The sequence below is a fragment of the Camellia sinensis genome, chromosome 2 (genome assembly GCF_055761805.1).
Source record: "Camellia sinensis isolate YWXY chromosome 2, ASM5576180v1, whole genome shotgun sequence".
Classification (NCBI taxonomy): Eukaryota; Viridiplantae; Streptophyta; class Magnoliopsida; order Ericales; family Theaceae; genus Camellia; species Camellia sinensis.
This window is the reverse complement of record NC_138962.1, coordinates 121514815-121533014: the sequence shown is the minus strand read 5'-3', so window position 1 is coordinate 121533014 and position 18200 is coordinate 121514815.

The window sequence follows — 18200 nt, the reverse complement described above, 5'->3', positions numbered from 1 at the left end:
GCCAACATTTAACAAACAACGACTAATGTTTTAGTCACCAAAAGTAACCATTTTGGCTACTAAAGGTATTTTGGTCACTGAAAAGAAATATTCACCGACTAATTTTTTCATCACCAAAGATAAAAGTAAAATTTATGTTTTTTATTTAGTAACTAAATAATTTTTGTAGGCAAAAATTACCTTACAGTGACTAAAAAAATTTTAGTCACCTAAAATGAATATTTGCCACCAAAACTTTGGTCACCAAACTTTAATAGCAAACATTATGCTAGGTTTTCGGTGACTAAATTTATTTTATTAGACAAAAACTGGTATACCACGACTAACAAAAATTTTAGTAGCCTAAAACATGATCTAATGCCGACTAAAATAATTTTTAGTCGCGTATTGTTCATATTTTGCGATTAATTTTTTTTTAGTTGCCAATAATGAAGATACAACTACTAAAAAAAATTAGTAACTAAAAATCATATTCTACGGCGACTAATATAATTTTTAATTGTCTATTCTACAACTTTTGACGACTAAAAAAAATTTAATCGCCAAAAGTATAAATTGTTGCAGTGGTATAATCAGCTGCTAATTCTAAGGAAAGCCAGCCACCCTCATTGTTCACATGGCCATTGTCCACGTGGCCACTTTTTTTTTTTTTTTTTTTTTTTAAACTAGCTAGTAGGAACATCGTGGGAACATGATTTACCATACCCATGATACAAGAAATTTATATTAAGATGATAACAATACAAAATTATTTCAAAATATAATTATTAAATTCATGTGTTAATAAAAGTAAAAGTATAGGAATCATATTTAATGATAGAGTGAAAAGATTTTAAATCTTGTGGATAAATTCATAGATAATAAATATTGCTATAAAAATATTTAAATTTAAATTTAAAAAAACTCAATGAAAGTTGAATCTTTCTGTATATATATATATATATATTTTTTTTTCCATATGCTGAATCAAAGTTTAAGATCTTTAGATAATTAATTTCACTAGCTAATTTTATAGACCTCATTTGGGAAGCAAAGATTTTAACCAAAAACCAAATGAGTTCAAATTTACTAAAGTTGAAAATATCAACTTTAAGATGAAATTGACCCATTATGAAACTAATTTGGACTCATTTCGGTAATTTAAACCATTCAACTTATACAATTAACTAGGAAAATTATTAATGCAAAAAATTAAAAAGATCCAATATCGTTTGTCATTCCAACCGATTATTTTTATCTATACAGTAATACATGTTTTAAAAAATAGACCATCCATTTGTTATAAAGATATATGTGATTAATTATGCTTGATCAATCTAATTTTTTGCGTAGATATTTTTCTTAACTTGTCATATAAGATGAACGGCTTAAATCACTGAGAGAGTACAAATTGATATCATAATGCACGAACTTCACTTGTAAAGTTGAGATTTTCTACTTTAGCAAAACCAAACTCTTTTTTGATATATGTTTTCTATAGTAAAAGGCCAAAAAATAATTTTTTTACCTCATATTTTAGCCAAAAAAATAAGAAATTAAAAAAATACTAAAACAACCACTTCTCAAATGAATTATAGGAGGAAAAAAAATCATAAAATTAAAAGGTGGAAGATTATGTAAATTAACAAGCAAACTAAATCCAGGTTTAAAACCTTCAAATACACTCGGTTGTCTATATATTGGACAAGGAGCACTGACATTTATATTTTTTATATTTTAATTTTATGTACCTAACATTATTAATAATTCAAAGAGTAATGATATTACAAATAAAAAAATGATACAAAATTTATATGACATAGACTGAATATGGCTCAATATAAACTTCACATGTTAGAAAAACCTACCATGGCAATGCTTTTTATTTAAGAAATAAAATTACCACATTAATATTGTAGGTATTAACAATAAAATTTGTATGATATAGACTGAATATGGCAATGCTTTTTATTTTTTATAATTCTTTTCAGTGGATGGATGTTCCTAATACAAAGTAAATGAAATATAATAATGGCCTATAGCATCTAGGCAACATAAAGAGTTGGTTTAGACAATGGGAGTGCTTGGCAAAAGGGTTTTTTTTTTTTTGGTTTTTTGAGTTAAAATAGTCAATATAATCAAATGTCATATCAAATGCATAATTATTTTTATTTTTTCTTTCACAAATATCACATCCAACTATAAAAAAATTCAACCCTCTTCTCAAACACAATTATTTTAGCCTATTAAAATAGTCAAGAATTAAACTAAAATGAGTCTGAATCCTCTGTCATGGCTCCTACCATGCTCCAAAACATTGTCGTTTTGGTATTCTTTTTTTCCCCTTTATTTCTTTCTTTTCTTCTCTTCCTGACCTCTCAAAACGTTTGTGAGCTCTCTCTCCTGAACCAATAACGAAACCCAAATTCGAAATAGACTTAGAAGAAGAAAAAGAAAAAGAAGAAGTGCATTCCACTTGAAACTCACATTCTTCATCGACAAATCCTTAACTCTCTACTTACCGATCTGACTCTCTCTTATTCATTTTTCCCTATACGAGAAAGTAATATAGGTGTCGTAGAACTCAAATGGGTTGAGATTTGGGTTCTTCATGGCGAACACGACAGCGAATCGAATGTCGAGTGAGGCTAAAGGGGTGAGATTATCGATTGAGGTGTAACTCAGCCATAATTTGGGGGTTTTGGGGCAAAAGATTGTGAGATTGACGGGTGGCGACGATGGTGGTTTGGAGGACAAAGCAAAGGGCGATGATGATTATGCATTTTATGGGGTTTTTTGGGATTTTTGGTAACAAATAAGTATTTGTTTAGAAATTTGGGTTGTAGGATGTATTGTAAGCGCTTGTAAAAATGTCTGATTAAATATGGTTGGTGTGAAATCTAAGTTGTATGATGCACTTAGTATTTGGTTTGAAATCTGGGTTTGTAAGACGCATTGTAAGTGCTTGTAAAAATGTTTGATTGAATATAATTGTTTAACTTTGGTTAACAAGTTCCTTAACCTCTCCTGTTTGTTTTCTTTATATACAAGTGTTTATTTGTTTATTTATTTTTATGTAGTCTTGACTGTTTCAGTGCTAGTGCTGATGATGATGGTGCTAGCAATGGAGATATAATTAACTATAGTAGTGGAAAAAATTGGTGTTCTTGTTTTTCTTTTGGGGCCTAGGAGGTGTAAGGAGGTGAAGCATGAAAAATGCAAGGAAGTCAAGAAGAGGAAACAGTGTACAGAAATATATAAGTTTTTGATTGTGAGAGAAAGGGGTGCTAAAATTTGACAAATAATAGAACACTCAAATTGTCTGCATTGATCTTTGGCCGAGACAAAGAAATGTTATAATCGATGGATGGAACTACAATTAGTTTTGAAAGCCATAAAAAGATATACATTATCTCACTTTTTCTGGTATTGAGGACAAAATTCTAAAAGGAATTGCTAAGAAAAATTGTTAAGACTTGCCAAACATTCTCGGTGGTGCATCAATGAGATTTCGATTCACAAATCAACTATAACGTATATACCACAAACTACAAAAAAAATATCTTAAAATCATATGTCTGATCTTAGAGGCAAATAATAGATCACAAGATGGAAAGCTGATCTAACACTCCTTAGTAATTCAAGATTAGGGCATTCATATTCTCTGCAAGATAACATATTACACACCACAAAATTCAATATAAAGAGAGCAGTTAAACTGATGCATACAAAATACAATATTTGCCCAACCTCTTCAAATTTTTAACAAACACAACGTTTGGTCACACCACAACTTAGATAATATGATTTTTTTTATTCCAATAACGTCTCTTGAAAAAATCAGAAACAAGTGTCATTCTCTCCAAACTAAATCAAACCAAACCTTAAGTCTCATTAAATGGGATCGGCTACATGAATCATTCTTCTCCATTCGACTCTGTCAAATCGATTCAAAGTATGATTCATTGTCATAAAGGATCCTAGCAGCGTTTTTACGTGTTAGCTGTCGGCTGCCTAACACACAACTCTCCTCCTTTACTAGGGCTTGACATCAGCTGAGTTTTTAAACAAACCCGGTGAAGTTGAGTGTCATTCTCTTCAAATTAAAAAATAAAAAATAAAAAATAAAAAATAAATAAAGAAAGAAAGAAACAATTTTTTTTTTGTTGAACTTTGACTCCCATCAAATATAAAATGAACTTTAATCCCTGTGCACTATCAAGCACTACGATTCATTAGCTTCCATCCCTAAAGCTCACATCATCACCTTATCAACCCATATCATTGTTACATCAACTCGACTGCAAGCAGATAAGAAGTTAAAGAAGTCAATTGGAATTTGTATCGAACAACACCATTCAAGCCCAAAAAATTGAATAACCAAAGCCCCAATTAAGAGAAAAATGATCAGATCAATCACCACTTGTATATGAAGAAAATAAACAAGAGAGGGTAAGGAACTTGTTAACCAAAGTGAAACAATTATATTCAATCAAACATTTTTACAAGCATTTGCAGTGCATTTTACAAACTCAGATATCAAACCAAATACTAAGTACATCATACAATCCAGGATTCATACTAACTATATTCAATCAAACATTTTTACAAGCACTTACAATACATCTTACAACCCAAATTTCAAAACAAATACTTATTTGTTACCAAAATCAAGGCCAAAAAAAAAAAAAAAAAAAAAAATCCCCAAAAAATCACAAAATGCATACTCATCACCGCACTCCGTTTCATCCTGCAAACTGCCATCTTTGTCACCATCGATCTCACAATCTTACGCCGCCAAACTCCCAAATTCCGACTAACTCCTCCACAATCGACACTTTCACCACTTCAGTCTCATTTGATATTCTATTTGCCGCTGTGTACGCCGTGAAGAACCCAAATCTCGGCCCCTTCAAGTTCTACGACACCTATATTACTTTCTCATATAGGGGAAAATGTATCGGAGAGAGTCAAATTGGTGAGTCGAGAGCAAAGGCTTTGTTGATGAAAAACGTGAGCTTCAAGTAGAATGCACTTCTTATTCTCTTCTTATTTTGAGTCTGTTTTGAATTTGAGTTTCGTTAGTGGTTCAAGTGAGAGCTCACAAACCTTTGAGAGGTTAGGGAGAGAAAAAAAATGAAAAAAAAAAAAACACCAAAGTGATGTTGTTTTGGAGCATGGCAGGAACCACTACAGAGAGCCACGACAAAGGATTCAAACTTTACTAAACTAGCCAACTTCCCAAACACTAAAATTTCAAAAAAAGGACCTAAAAAATAGTGAATGAAGCAAAATTTTGGTTTCAATGTCAACAAAATAGAAGGGCAAAAAAGTAATTATGCTGAAAACTTCACATCACATATTAGGTTTGGGATTAGCTATATGAATCTTTCTTCTCCACTCGACTCTATCAAATGCCATTTGGTTAGTAAAATTAAGGAAATTCATATCTCTATTTACTACACTAGCCTACGTCAATCTAGATCTGCCCATTTCCATAACACTTCCCTCTACAATCACTATATCACATATCTTTACTACTGCCTCTGTTGGTCTCCGTTGTATATGATCAAACTATCTTAATCTATTCTCTCTCAGCTTATCTTCTATCAGTGCTGCTCATACCCATTCAAGGATATACTCATTCTTAACTCTATCTTTGCTAGTCTTGCCATACATCCACCTGAGCATTCTCATCTCAAAAACACTTATCTTATCTATATGTTGTTTCTGCGTTGCCTAACATTCCGTCCCATACAGTATCGCTAGTCTAATTGTTGTTCTATAGAATTTTCCTTTAAGTCACAGTAGTCGATACGCACTCCTCTACTTAAGCCACCCCACCTTTATTCTATGGACCACATTCAGTCCAATCTCTTTAGCCATTATGATAATCGATCCTAAATAACGAAAATGTTCACTCTTAGGTAGTCCGTGATTCTCAATTTTCACTTCTCCTTTGCTTCCATTATTACTGTCACTTCTCCTTTGCCTACATAGCAACCCACCTCAAAATAGAGGCTTTTAAGGAAAAAATAGCATTCCAATTAATTAGGTTATCAATTTATTATTACTATATAGAGACAAGTAAAGAAAATAGGTATATATTTCTTTTTTCTTTTTTTACCTTCTCAAAATATGTTTTAAAATTGTAGCACAATGATACACAGAACTAAAAAATAAAATTAAATACATACGTGCTCCAAATATAAATATATATATATATATATATAAGTAGTGTTTTTTTCTCCTTTTTATATTACATATTCTAAGGTTTACATTTTGTTTAAAAAGCCACATCATAATGCCTTTCCCATTTACATATAAAGTACTACACAAACTTAATTTTAATTATAATAACCAATTTTATATCAACTTTATTTGAGAAATACTTTTTTTTTTTTTGGATATTTTTCATGGTGTATTTTTAATTTAATTATTATGACATTTGAAAAAAAGTTATCTCAATATACAAATAAATATATAATACAAAATGTGCTAAATTATGTGCATTGCACAGATCAAATTAATTTTCTTTTATATTATACATATTTTGTCTATCTTATTGATGTCTTAATACTAATCTATATTAAATTTTTTATTTAATATAAAATTATTTCTTACAAAATATTTATATTTAATTTAAATTTTATATAGCGATCCCAGTTGTCCCTTTACTGTTCTGTTGTATTCCGGACTCGGTTCCGTGGAGTTGGTAGTTGTATCTATCTTGTTGTCGTCCTTTAATTCCATTTGTTTGAGTTTTAGGATGTGTTGGGCATGTTTCGAACAGGTGGGTTGAACCTTGGTCTAAAATCTTGTTGCCAGGTTTTTGGTCGTTGCGCTCGAGCGGGCCTTGTTGCGCTCGAGCGGAGATTGCACACTCCCATTATTTCGTGTCCCTGCAAAAATTATGCATGTGTGATTTTTATGCTCGAGCGGGTTTCTTTACGCTCAAGCGGTAGCGCTCGAGCGGATACTCTGGCGCTCGAGCGGGTAGTACTTTTGGATGTAAGTTCTGGGAAGGGAAAATCTACGCTCGAGCGGACTGGTTTTCGCGCTTGAGCGGATGTACTTTATTCTTGTGTCTTGGCGCTCGAGCCGGCCTTCTTGCGCTCGAGCGTACCTATTTTTTTGTTCTTGACGCTCGAGCGTTATGTTCTCCACTCAACCGGGAATGTCGTATATCAGTTGGCAGCTGGGCATTTTAAAATCACTTTTTACATTCTCTCTCTCTCTTACTTTCTAAAAAGATATTTTGAGAGCTCCTCTCTCTAGAAACTCCCTTCTCTCTAGGGTTTGATCTAGTTAGAGTGTCTCACTATCCTCCGGCCTTTGTAAAAAGTGTGTAGATCGTCAAGGACTCCATTTTGATCCGTGGATCTTTGAGTTTGGAGCATTTTGGTTTTCTTCAACTTTCCCGTTTGAGCTCTAACTTCGAGGTAGGGATATCCTACTCCTTCTCATGAGTTTTGTCTTTGAATTTTAGTATTTTGATGAGTTGGGGGTTGTTGGGTAATTTTGAGAAAGTTTGGGCCTTTGTGTAATTTTACAAAAGTTAGGGTTTTGTTTATATAAACTTATATGCATGTTTGGCATAGAGAAATGAGATCAATATTGGATTATTGGTAAAAATGGAACTTTAGGGTTGTGATGTTAATTATGGGAAATGCTCTAATTACATTGATAAATTAATTGGTATAATTAATTTGAAGAAAAGAGGAATTAAATTGAGAATGTTGGAATTGGATGTGGATGAGATTAAAGGGTATAGTTAGATTCGTTCATCGCTCACCTAGTTGAAATGTTGATTATATATCTGTTTGGTGCATTTATTTTTAGTATAGAAATAACTGCTTTAGGCTATCAGTGGAGGATAGTCTTGATTGTTGTAGACACTGCATAATGATTAGGCAAACTAAAACTAATCGATTGAGTATGCTATTGAATATAGCAATTGGAATAATACATTAATTCTATGTATTGATTGATTGTATATGATCTATGTTTATATACATGTGTTGTGTGGGAGGAGATGGGGGATGTACTCCACAGTTTAAGGGAAGATAGGGGATAGACCTCTAAATTGGATTTTGTGTGACATTGATACAGCACTACAATGTGTATCAAGTGTTGATAATGGAAGTGTTTGAATTGATTTGATATAGCACTAAAATGTATATCATTATCAATTGTAAAGTATAGAAGTGATTCTATGTTATGTTGATACAGCACCGAAATGTGTATCTTTCGCAAAGTGTGGGAATGGTTTATGTGTTATTGATACATCATTAAAATCTGTATCCCTCATGAATTTTGAAAGTGTTTTAAAGATGAGTCTAAATCTCATTAAGTTATTTGGCTAGGTGTTGAGCCTTGTTTTCAAACTCAAAGTTGGAAAAGACATGGGAAATGAAATGTAACATGGACTTAATGTCATGAAATCGAAATGTGATATATGTGGATGTATCTGTGTTGACCATCTATCAACTGCTAATCTTTTAGTCATTGTTCATGGCTGGTTTAGTGTATTTCTACTGGGCTGTGGCTCACCCTTTATGGGACATCATTTTCAGGTACAAGTAGCATGCCACCTCCAAGGACATAGCTTGGGAGGCTAGAGGCAGACTGACTGCTTGTTATTTGCTTTCTTTTAATGTATTACATGTAAATTCAAGCCAAGGGCTTAATATGTATTGAGTTACCACTCTTCTTTTTGTAACCAAGTGTTAACTTGGAAAGCTGTAAGCCCGCAGGGCATTTGCCTTTGTTGTTAACATGTAATACTTTTGTAAGAACTATTCAGATTAATGGAAAGATGGTTGGTTTCTTTGTATCAATGCATGTCTAAGTTGATGGGTTTTAACGTTATTATTTTGAGGGCGTTACAACTTGGTATCAAAGCGTTCCGGGTTCGAATACTTTGGGTACGTGGGAAGTGATTAGTATCACAATGGGTTTGTCTCGCTTGTTAGAGACTTATGTGTGACATTATGTGTTTATTTGATAACATGTTTATGTGACTACTTGGGTATGGGATTTAGTTTCTAGGATGTTGATTGGATCCTTGGATTTCTGTGAGTCTTGTTGGAAAAGCACTTGATCAATGCTGTTTCTAACCGGAACTCTAGTAACCCCTCGGGACTATCATTATCCAGAAATGAAATTCATAAGTGCTTATGTGTTTATGTGCTTACGTGGAGTGAATTACAGTTGTCCATGTATTAGGACGCGAGTGTTTAGTTTTGGCACATTTATGAATGTGCTAACACTCTTCGTTACCTCTATTAGGATATCAGGACGAGGACGTGGTAGACGTGGTAGGCAAGAGATGCCTTTACCGGATGATATTCCAGCACAACAGGAAGGGGTTGGCTAGGCCAATGTGGCCGAGCCAGTAGGTCAGGAGGCTATGGGCGCTTTAGCCCGAAGGATAGCCGATGCTTTGAAGGAGTCTGTGGGTATTTTCTGAGCTGAGAATCCGGTTCAGGCTCCAGTTCAGGCCCAGGTTGTTGAGGCAGGGCCTTCCTTCTTGAAAAGGGAGTTCTTCTGGTCTAACCCGGACGAGTTTATTGGGGATTCGACGAAGCCACTAAAGGCTGACGAGTGGTTAGAGCAAATGAGTAAGACGTTCAAGATGCTTGGCATCGAGGACGGAGCGTTGAAAGTGACCTTGGCATCCTTCCATCTTAAAGGGGGTACGGGTTAGTGGTGGAAATACATGAGGGGCCGTATTGCTAGCACGTAGGAGGCTTTTGTGGAGGCTTTTCAGGAGAAGTATTTATCTCCGGCAGTCAGGGAGAAGCTGAGAGACCAGTTCTGTCAGCTTTTGCAGTTGAGTTCTTCAGTAGCTGAGTATGAGGCTGCTTTCACTAGCTTGTCCAGGTTTGCACCTAAACTCATGGCGTCCGAGGAACGCCGCTGTATTGAGTTCGACAAGAGGTTGAGGCGCGGCCTCAAGATGAGGGTTAGAGGTTTGATGATCCGAGATTATGGGCGCTTGGTTGATGCTGCAGCCCATATGGAGATCATGATGCAGGAAGAGGAGGGACAGAGAGGCTCCAAAAGGAGCCAAGATGGTCAAGGTGATGGCAGGAGACAGAGGGGTGCTAACCCTTAGCAGTCTTAGGGTGGTGTTACTAGGTCGACCTTTCCAGTGCCGAGTGCAGGCTCGGGGAGAGGTAATCAAGAGGAGTTCACCTGTTACAAGTGTGGTCAGTTGGGCCACAAGGCTTCAGTTTGCCCACAGAGGGAAGGAGGTCAGAGAGCTGCTTCATCTTCAACTTGACCACAGAGCCAGAATCAGGGCAGGGGTCAGCCCTTGTCTTGTTATCAGTGTGGTCAGCCTGGGCACCTGGAGAGGTTTTGCCCATAGTTGAGTGCCACTTCGGGCACGTCTGGTTCTAGGCAGACGCAGGGTTTTCAGCCAGCTCAGCCTGTGCAGGCCTCGAGGGCCAATCCGGGAGCTTCGTCGTCCCAGTCAGTGTAGCAGTCGTTTGCTCCGAGGGGTGAGCAGTTGGATCAGGGGCCTACAGGGCGCGTGTATGCTGTTACCGCGCAGGACCTAGTACCGGCTCCATCAGTAGTGAGAGGTACCTTTCTATTTTGCAACTCGGTTGCTAGTGTATTGATTGATACGGGTGCATCTCATTCTTTTGTATCTGCTGCATTTGCATTTGTTTTGGAATTGGAGTTGGCACAGTTAGCATCTCCTATATGTGTAGTATCGCCTGTTAGTGGTGAGTTGATCTTGAAACAAGGTGTTAGAGGTTGTGATATAGAGGTCGCCGACCATAGGCTTCCTTTTCCTTTTGTTGTCATGCCCATGAAAGGTTTTGATGTTATTTTGGGTATGGACTAGCTATCGTCATACTGGGCTGTTATTGATTGCTACCGCCAGAGGGTCACAGTTTGTACCTTGAGCGGGGAGTGTTTCCATTTCTTGGGGGATCGAGTTGGTAGTGTGTTGCCACCGATGTATGATCCGCGAGGGCGGAATAAGCTTAGTGGTCTACTTGCCAGCTTTATGAGTGGTGAGTGTGATGAGACCCAGATTGTATTGCCGAGGGTGGTTTGAAGATTCAGCTCCAGGAATTGCTAGATAAGGATTTTATTCGCCCTAGTGTTTCGCTGTGGGGAGCACCGGCCCTCTTTGCTAAAAAGAAAGATGGTGCCTTGAGACTGTGTATAGACTACCGGAAGTTGAATCGGGCTACGGTCAAGAATAAGTACCCTATGCCCCGTATAGATGATCTGATTGACCAGTTGAAGGGTTCCCGTTGTTTCTCTAAGATAGACTTGAGATCGGGTTACCACCAGTTGAGGGTCAGGGAGGAGGATATTCCGAAGACGGCATTCCGTACGCGCTATGGCCACTATGAGTTTCTGGTGATGCCGTTTGGGCTCACCAATGCACCAGCAGTCTTTATGGATTTGATGAATCGGATCTTCTGGGAATTCTTAGACCATTTTGTAGTCGTTTTCGTGGATGACATTCTGATTTATTCACCTTCAGAGGAGGAGCACGAGGAACACTTGAGAGTGGTGCTTGAGTTGCTTAGAGCCCATAGGCTTTATGCCAAGTTTGGGAAGTGTGAGTTCTGGCTAGGAGAGGTCAAATTCTTAGGCCATGTGGTATCCGGGGAAGGGGTGGCTGTTGATACATCCAAGGTAGAGGCAGTGCAGGATTGGGCACAACCTAAGAGTGTGTTTGAGATCCGCAGTTTTCTGGGATTAGGCGGGTATTACCGTCGGTTTGTGAAAGATTTCTCCAGGCTAGCTTCGCCGTTGACTAGATTGACGTGAAAAGGGGTCAAGGTTGTCTGGAGTGAGACTTGCGAAAAGTCATTCCAAGAGTTGAAGGTTAGATTGACCACCGCTCCGGTTTTGATTATTCCGGAGAGTGGGTTGGGTTATGCAGTTTATTGTGATGCCTCACGAGAGGGTTTGGGTTGTGTGTTGATGCAAGAGGGGAAAGTGGTAGCTTATGGCTCACGTCAGTTGAAAATACACGAGAAGAATTACCCTACACACGACCTAGTGTTAGCAGCAGTGATCTTTGCCTTGAAGATTTGGCGGCACTACCTTTATGGCAAGAGGTTCGAGGTGTTCTCGGACCACAAGAGTTTGAAGTATCTGTTTACACAGAGAGACTTCAATTTGAGGCAGAGGAGATGGATGGAGTTCATTGAGGACTATGATTTTGAGTTGCACTATCACCCGGGAAAGGCCAATGTTGTGGCCGATGCCCGTAGTAGGAAATCCATTAGGGATGTAGCTTGTATAGCCATCTGGGAATGGGAGATGTTGGATGCACTTGGCGAGTTTGATTTTCTTCTGGGCGAATTTGTTGAGTTTGCAACCTTGTTTTCTGTTGTTGCGCAGCTTACACTTGTGACCTGAGTATTAGAGGCACAGAGAGGTGACCTTGAGGTAGAGTCCTTCCAAGAGAAGATCTCCAATGGGAAAGTTGAGAAGGGTTTGACAGTGTATCCCAACCAGAGTGTGAGATACCGAGACCGTTTGTTTGTGCCGGAGTCTTGCCGAGAGGAAGTACTCCGAGAGTTCCATCATTCACGCCTCGCGGTGCATCCGGGAGGCACTAAGATGTATCAGGATTTGGGTCGCCAGTTTTGGTGGCGGGGTATTGTAGACACCCCATTTTTGACCGTCCTCAAGACTTGGACGTCACTGTTTGAACACACGGTGATCTTCCATGTTTGTGTTCGTTTGGAGTTCCCGGAAGTCTCGGCTCGCGCGCCTTGCTTTAGGATCCCCGAACTCGACCGTTTAGTGTCTGGTTTTGCACCAAACACTTGCTTCTTGCCTTTGAGAGGCAGGGTGGGGCTTGTAGACCATCCCCACCCATCACCGGCAGTGCCTAGAGGCCGCCGGCTGGTGTTTGCTGCCACCGGCAATGTAGTTTGCCGGCCGGCACTATTTGTTGCCGGTCAGCATTATTTGTTGCCGACCGGCACTCTTTTTGGCCAAGATGGCATTTTTGGCCGGCCGATTGCTGTTCATCTGCTTTTGCAGATATTTTTAGACAGCTGTCTTGCTTTTGCTCCCCTCCATACACGTGTATGGAGGGATCTCTCTCTTGCAAAGCTTGTCTTGTAAGCTTTACAAGACAATATAGAGAGAAGCTCTCTCTAAGGCAAAAAGAGAGGCATGGTTAGAGACTTAGGATTTTTTTGAGAGCAAGAACAGCCATTGTTAGGGTTTGAGTTCTAGGGTTAGAGTTAGATACACACTCTATCTCTCTTTCCCTCTCTTTTGTTCACTAGGTGCTTTGTGTCTTACTATTGCACACAAACACCTAGTGTTTCACCTTCCTCTTGGAGTTGAGGTTCTAAAGAGTTTGTTTTGAAGTTTTGGTGTTGGATTCAAGCTCAAGGAAGCCATTGGGGCACCATTTGTGAAGGGGTCTTCAAGGGTGAGATTCTAGTCCTTTTTTTCCCCATTTTTGCTTTGATTTTATACCTATCTTAGAGCTGTTTTTGTGCTTATTGTAACATAAAAAAGTTCTGTTTTTAGGCCCTCTTTATTGTTTATTAAGAGTGTTTTGTTGTTTGAGGGTTGTTGACCACCCTTTGGCCTCAAAAGGCCTCATTTTGAGCCATTTTGTGTTAGCTCCGGGATTTTGGTGTTGAGGTCTCTTCACCACTGAAATCTTGAGGGATTTCAGTGGTGAAGATGATGCTTTGAAGTCCCAAGAAGGAGAGGGCCCCCCCCTCTCCTTGTTGTCCTTAAAAATGGCACATCTTGGCCTCTTAAAGAAGCCTATGCTTAAGTGTGTGTTGAGCATGTTTGGTTTGTTTTTCATGCTTATATATCCATAATATAACATGATCTTAGGTTGGTTTTGGAACTCCATGCATGCTTAGCATAGTTGCCATGTAATGCCTTATTTTTGCCTTAATGTGCCTTAGGTTGTTAGCCTTTGTTGGAGCATGTTTTGGGCTTAGTCTTGTGAAGATTATGTGCTTATTTTGCCATGTTTTAGGTCTGTCCATAGTCGTTTGGGTTGATCTTTGCATGCTTGATATAGCTCCTTTGTATTTGGGCTTGTTGGCCTTGAGTATGTGCATGTGTAGCATGGCATCTTTGCATTGTTTTGGTGATTTGGGATCATTCTATATGCCATTTCAGTCCCATTTCCATGCTCGTTTGATTGCCTTGTATGCCTCTTTAATGCTTTGGAAGCTTGTGTAGCGATGCTCCATGTTTTGGTGTTTATGCATGCCTTTGATTTTGAGTCACTTAGATGCCATCTAAGTAGTCCTTTAGCTTTGTTTTAACATGCTAAACCTCTGATTTTGGTCCTTCCTTTCATGCCATGTTTGGTCTTGTTAAGTGTAGTTCAATGCCTCGTTGATTCGCTTTGAACACTTAGGCCATTTGGTGCATGCTTGGCTTGATTTGTTGCTTGGTTTGGCACCATGTATTGGCATGATTTCAAAGCTTATAATGCATGCTAATTGTTCATGCTTGTCCCTTTCAAGTGTGCTTGAATGTTGCTTGATTTGTGCTTAAGTGTTGGTCCTTATGTGCATGTGTGTGTGTATGCCATTTAGCCCTCACTTTTTAGCACTTTGGCCACTGTTTTAGGCTTTATTAGAGCTGCCTAATTCATGTATAAGACCATCTTATCATTAGTTTACATTGCCATATGTATGCTTGTATGCTTGCATGAGTGCCTTGCCATGCCATGTTGCATTCTTAGCTTGTATGCCTAGGTTGCATTGCATCTTGCATGCATGCCTTGTTCCTTGAAATGGTGATAGGAATTGGGCCTAATTTGTTTGATTGGTTTGCATGCATTTGAAATCAAAATTGCATACTTGGTTCTTTGGGCCATCATGCATGGAAATGCTTGATTGGTGGTCCAAGAACCGAGGCACATGTCCCTTTGAGTCATTACAATGATAAGAGACATGGTTGGTGCATACATGCCTTGAATTGTGCTGCCATGCCTTGTTTTGCCCTCTGTTGCAGTGAGTTGCAGGTTCTGCAGGAATACTCTGCCGGCCGGCAGTGTAATGTGCCGACCGGCAACATTTTCTCTGCCGACGGATTCAATTTTGTGCCGATGGCCATACCACACTGCCGGTGGCAATTTCATTCAGCCGGTGGTGATCCTCTCTGTCCAAGGGAGCAGTCCTGAGGTTTTGGCAGCCTCCAGAGGAGGAAAGGAAGGAAAACAAAGGCAGCCCATGCATGGTGGCGCGCTTCCCGAGGCGTTTTCCTGTTTTAATTAATTTATTTAATTCATTAATTAAATTAGTTAATTTGTAATATTAATTAGCTTGCGTAGTTAATTAATTTGTAATATTTATTCGGTCCCTCCGAGCGAGGGCAAATCTGTAATAAGTGTGCGTGGGTGGTGTGTATGTCTTCCAACCTCACTTCTTTCTTCCCTTTTACGTACTCGCTTTAATGGTTAGTATTAGGGCATGTTAAATTCAGCATACCTTATGCTATGCATGCGTGCATTCATGCATTTTGTATTACATGCATTAGGCTCGGTACATCACACTAACTGCATCAATACTTCAATTCCCAAACTGAATACGTGATAATTGTGCATTTTCACATGACATGTTTAGGATAGCCGAGCCTATTCTAGCAACACTTTGTATGCGATGCATTAGGCATTTAACATGGACTTGGATCATGCATGTTTGCTAACAAGTTCTTTGTTTTGGCACGGAGTACGATGTAAGTATTTCCGCTTTAGCATATCGCATGAGTGTGAATGTTGCCATGTCAGCATGCTTAACATGTGGCTAGATGCTTATGTGTTATAAACTGCTTGAATGCATGTGGGTGAAGGTTGGATTGTTTGAGTCGGAAGAACTCATTGAAATCCGTGTTTTAGCCTACTTGCGAGTAGCAAATTCCAAAGCATTTTCAAAATGAACGGATATGCAATGTTTCTTTCCAAATTAGGCAATCTAGTCTATACTTGTTTGTTGTGCGCATAACATAGTAATTATAGGCTAATAATTGGAATAAGAACACATAAAGTTTTCAAATACGGATATCATGGTTAGTAGAGGCCGGTCTTCGGACCGGGCGAAAGGGGGTGCTCATAGCTGACCTTCCCCGATCGTACCCAAGCTCCCGAGCCGAGACAACTCCGGTGATGACGGACATGTGGCCTTCGGCACCGAGTCAGGGTTTCCTAAATTTCCCCATTTTAAAAATATTTAGGTGGCGACTCTGTATCTGGCAAAGCAGTCCATGTTTGGCACTACTTTTTTCAAAAATCTGTTTCTCAAAACGATTTGCCAGATTTGGACTCTTTGGTTCAGATTAAGAACCGTGACGCAAGTCGAGTCCGAACTGTAGTAACCCCAAATGAACAGAACGGGACTAACCCTCCCGGGGCGTTCGGGGACGTCCACAGGTATGAAGAGAGATGTGGCTGTTTTCGTATCGAAGTGCCTTACTTGCCAGCAAGTGAAGGTCGAGCATCAGAGGCCAGTGGGTTTGTTGCAACCCTTGCCTATTGCCGAGTGGAAGTGGGAGCATGTCACTATGGACTTCGTTGTAGGTCTTCTGAGGACTCAACGGAGTAGTGATGCCATTTGGGTGGTTATAGACCGGTTGACTAAGTCGGCGCACTTCATTCCTATGCGCGTGAGAGATTTGGTAGATCATCTCGCCGACTTGTATATTTGGGACATAATGAGATTGCACGGGGTCCCAGTGACGATCGTCTCAGATAAAGATCTTCGTCTTACTGCTAGGTTGTGGCAGAGTTTGCAGAGTACCTTGGGCACTAAGTTGACCTTTAGTACGGCTTATCATCCTCAGACTGACGGGCAGTCCGAGCGTACTATTCAGATCCTTGAGGATATGCTTCGAGGTTGTGTCCTTGACTTTAGTGGGACGTGGGAGAGGCACTTGCCATTGGTGGAGTTTGCCTACAACAACAGTTTTTAGTCTAGCATCGGTATGGCACCGTTTGAGGCCTTGTATGGCCGACCGTGTAGGTCTCTAGTGTGTTGGGCCGAGGTGGGTGATGCACCTTTGTTGGGTCCGGAGTTGGTTAGGGAGACGACGGAGAAAGTTGAGCTTATCCGTAGGAGGCTTGTTACAGCCCAAAGTCGCCAAAAGAGTTATGCCGACCGTAGGAGGAGGCCTTTGGCGTTTGAGGTAGGTGATCATGTCTTCTTGAAAATATCACCTAGGCGAGGTTTGATGAGGTTTGGGAAGAGTGGGAAGTTATCCCCTCGGTTTATCGGTCCCTTTGAGATCCTTGAGAGGATTGGGAAGGTCGCTTATCGTTTAGCTTTACCACCGTAGTTGTCCGGAGTGCATGACGTGTTTCATGTGAGTATGCTTCGGAAATATGAGCCGGATCCATCCCATGTGTTAGATTGGACTGACTTAGAGGTTGATGAGGATGCCTCGTATGAGGGGAGACCGGTTCGGGTCTTGGATAAGTAGGATCAAGTCTTGCGAGGCAAGACCATTCCCTTGGTAAAAGTCTTGTGGAAACATCACGGAGTGGAGGAAGCCACTTGGGAACGTGAGTTGGAGGTCCGAGAGAGATATCCAGATTTATTTATGGATGTTTGAGCATGTATTGTATATTTTGTTGTATTGTTGAACCTTAAGAGTATTGAATATATCTTAGGTTGTAAAACATGGTTTATGTTTTGATTTAATTGAAGTATTTTGAAACTTGCCTCAAAATGGAAGTTTAATGTAACATTGCATATGTTGGATGTATTGTAGAAATGGAAATATATCATGAATACTGAATATGATATAAAATTGTGGAATGTAGTATTGAAATTTGTGAAATTTCAGGGAATGCATAACTATAATGCATTTTGTGGAAAATGTTGTAAACTGCCTCTTGAAAAGAGATGAGATGACCGGTAATGGGTCGAGTTGTTAAAATTCGCATTGTGATAATGTTGGGAATTGAGAAAATCTTGTTTTTGAAAAACTTGTATTTAATTTCAGGGACGAAATTCTTTAAGGGGGGAGGTTATAGCGATCCCGGTTGTCCCTTTACTTTTCTGTTGTATTCCAGACTCGGTTCCGTGGAGTTGGTAGTTATATCTATCTTGTTGTCGTCCTTTAATTTCATTTGTTTGAGTTTTAGGATGTGTTGGGCATGTTTCGAACAGGTGGGTTGAACCTTGGTCTAAAATCTTGTTGCCAGGTTTTTGGCCGTTCCGCTCGAGCGGGCCTTGTTGCGC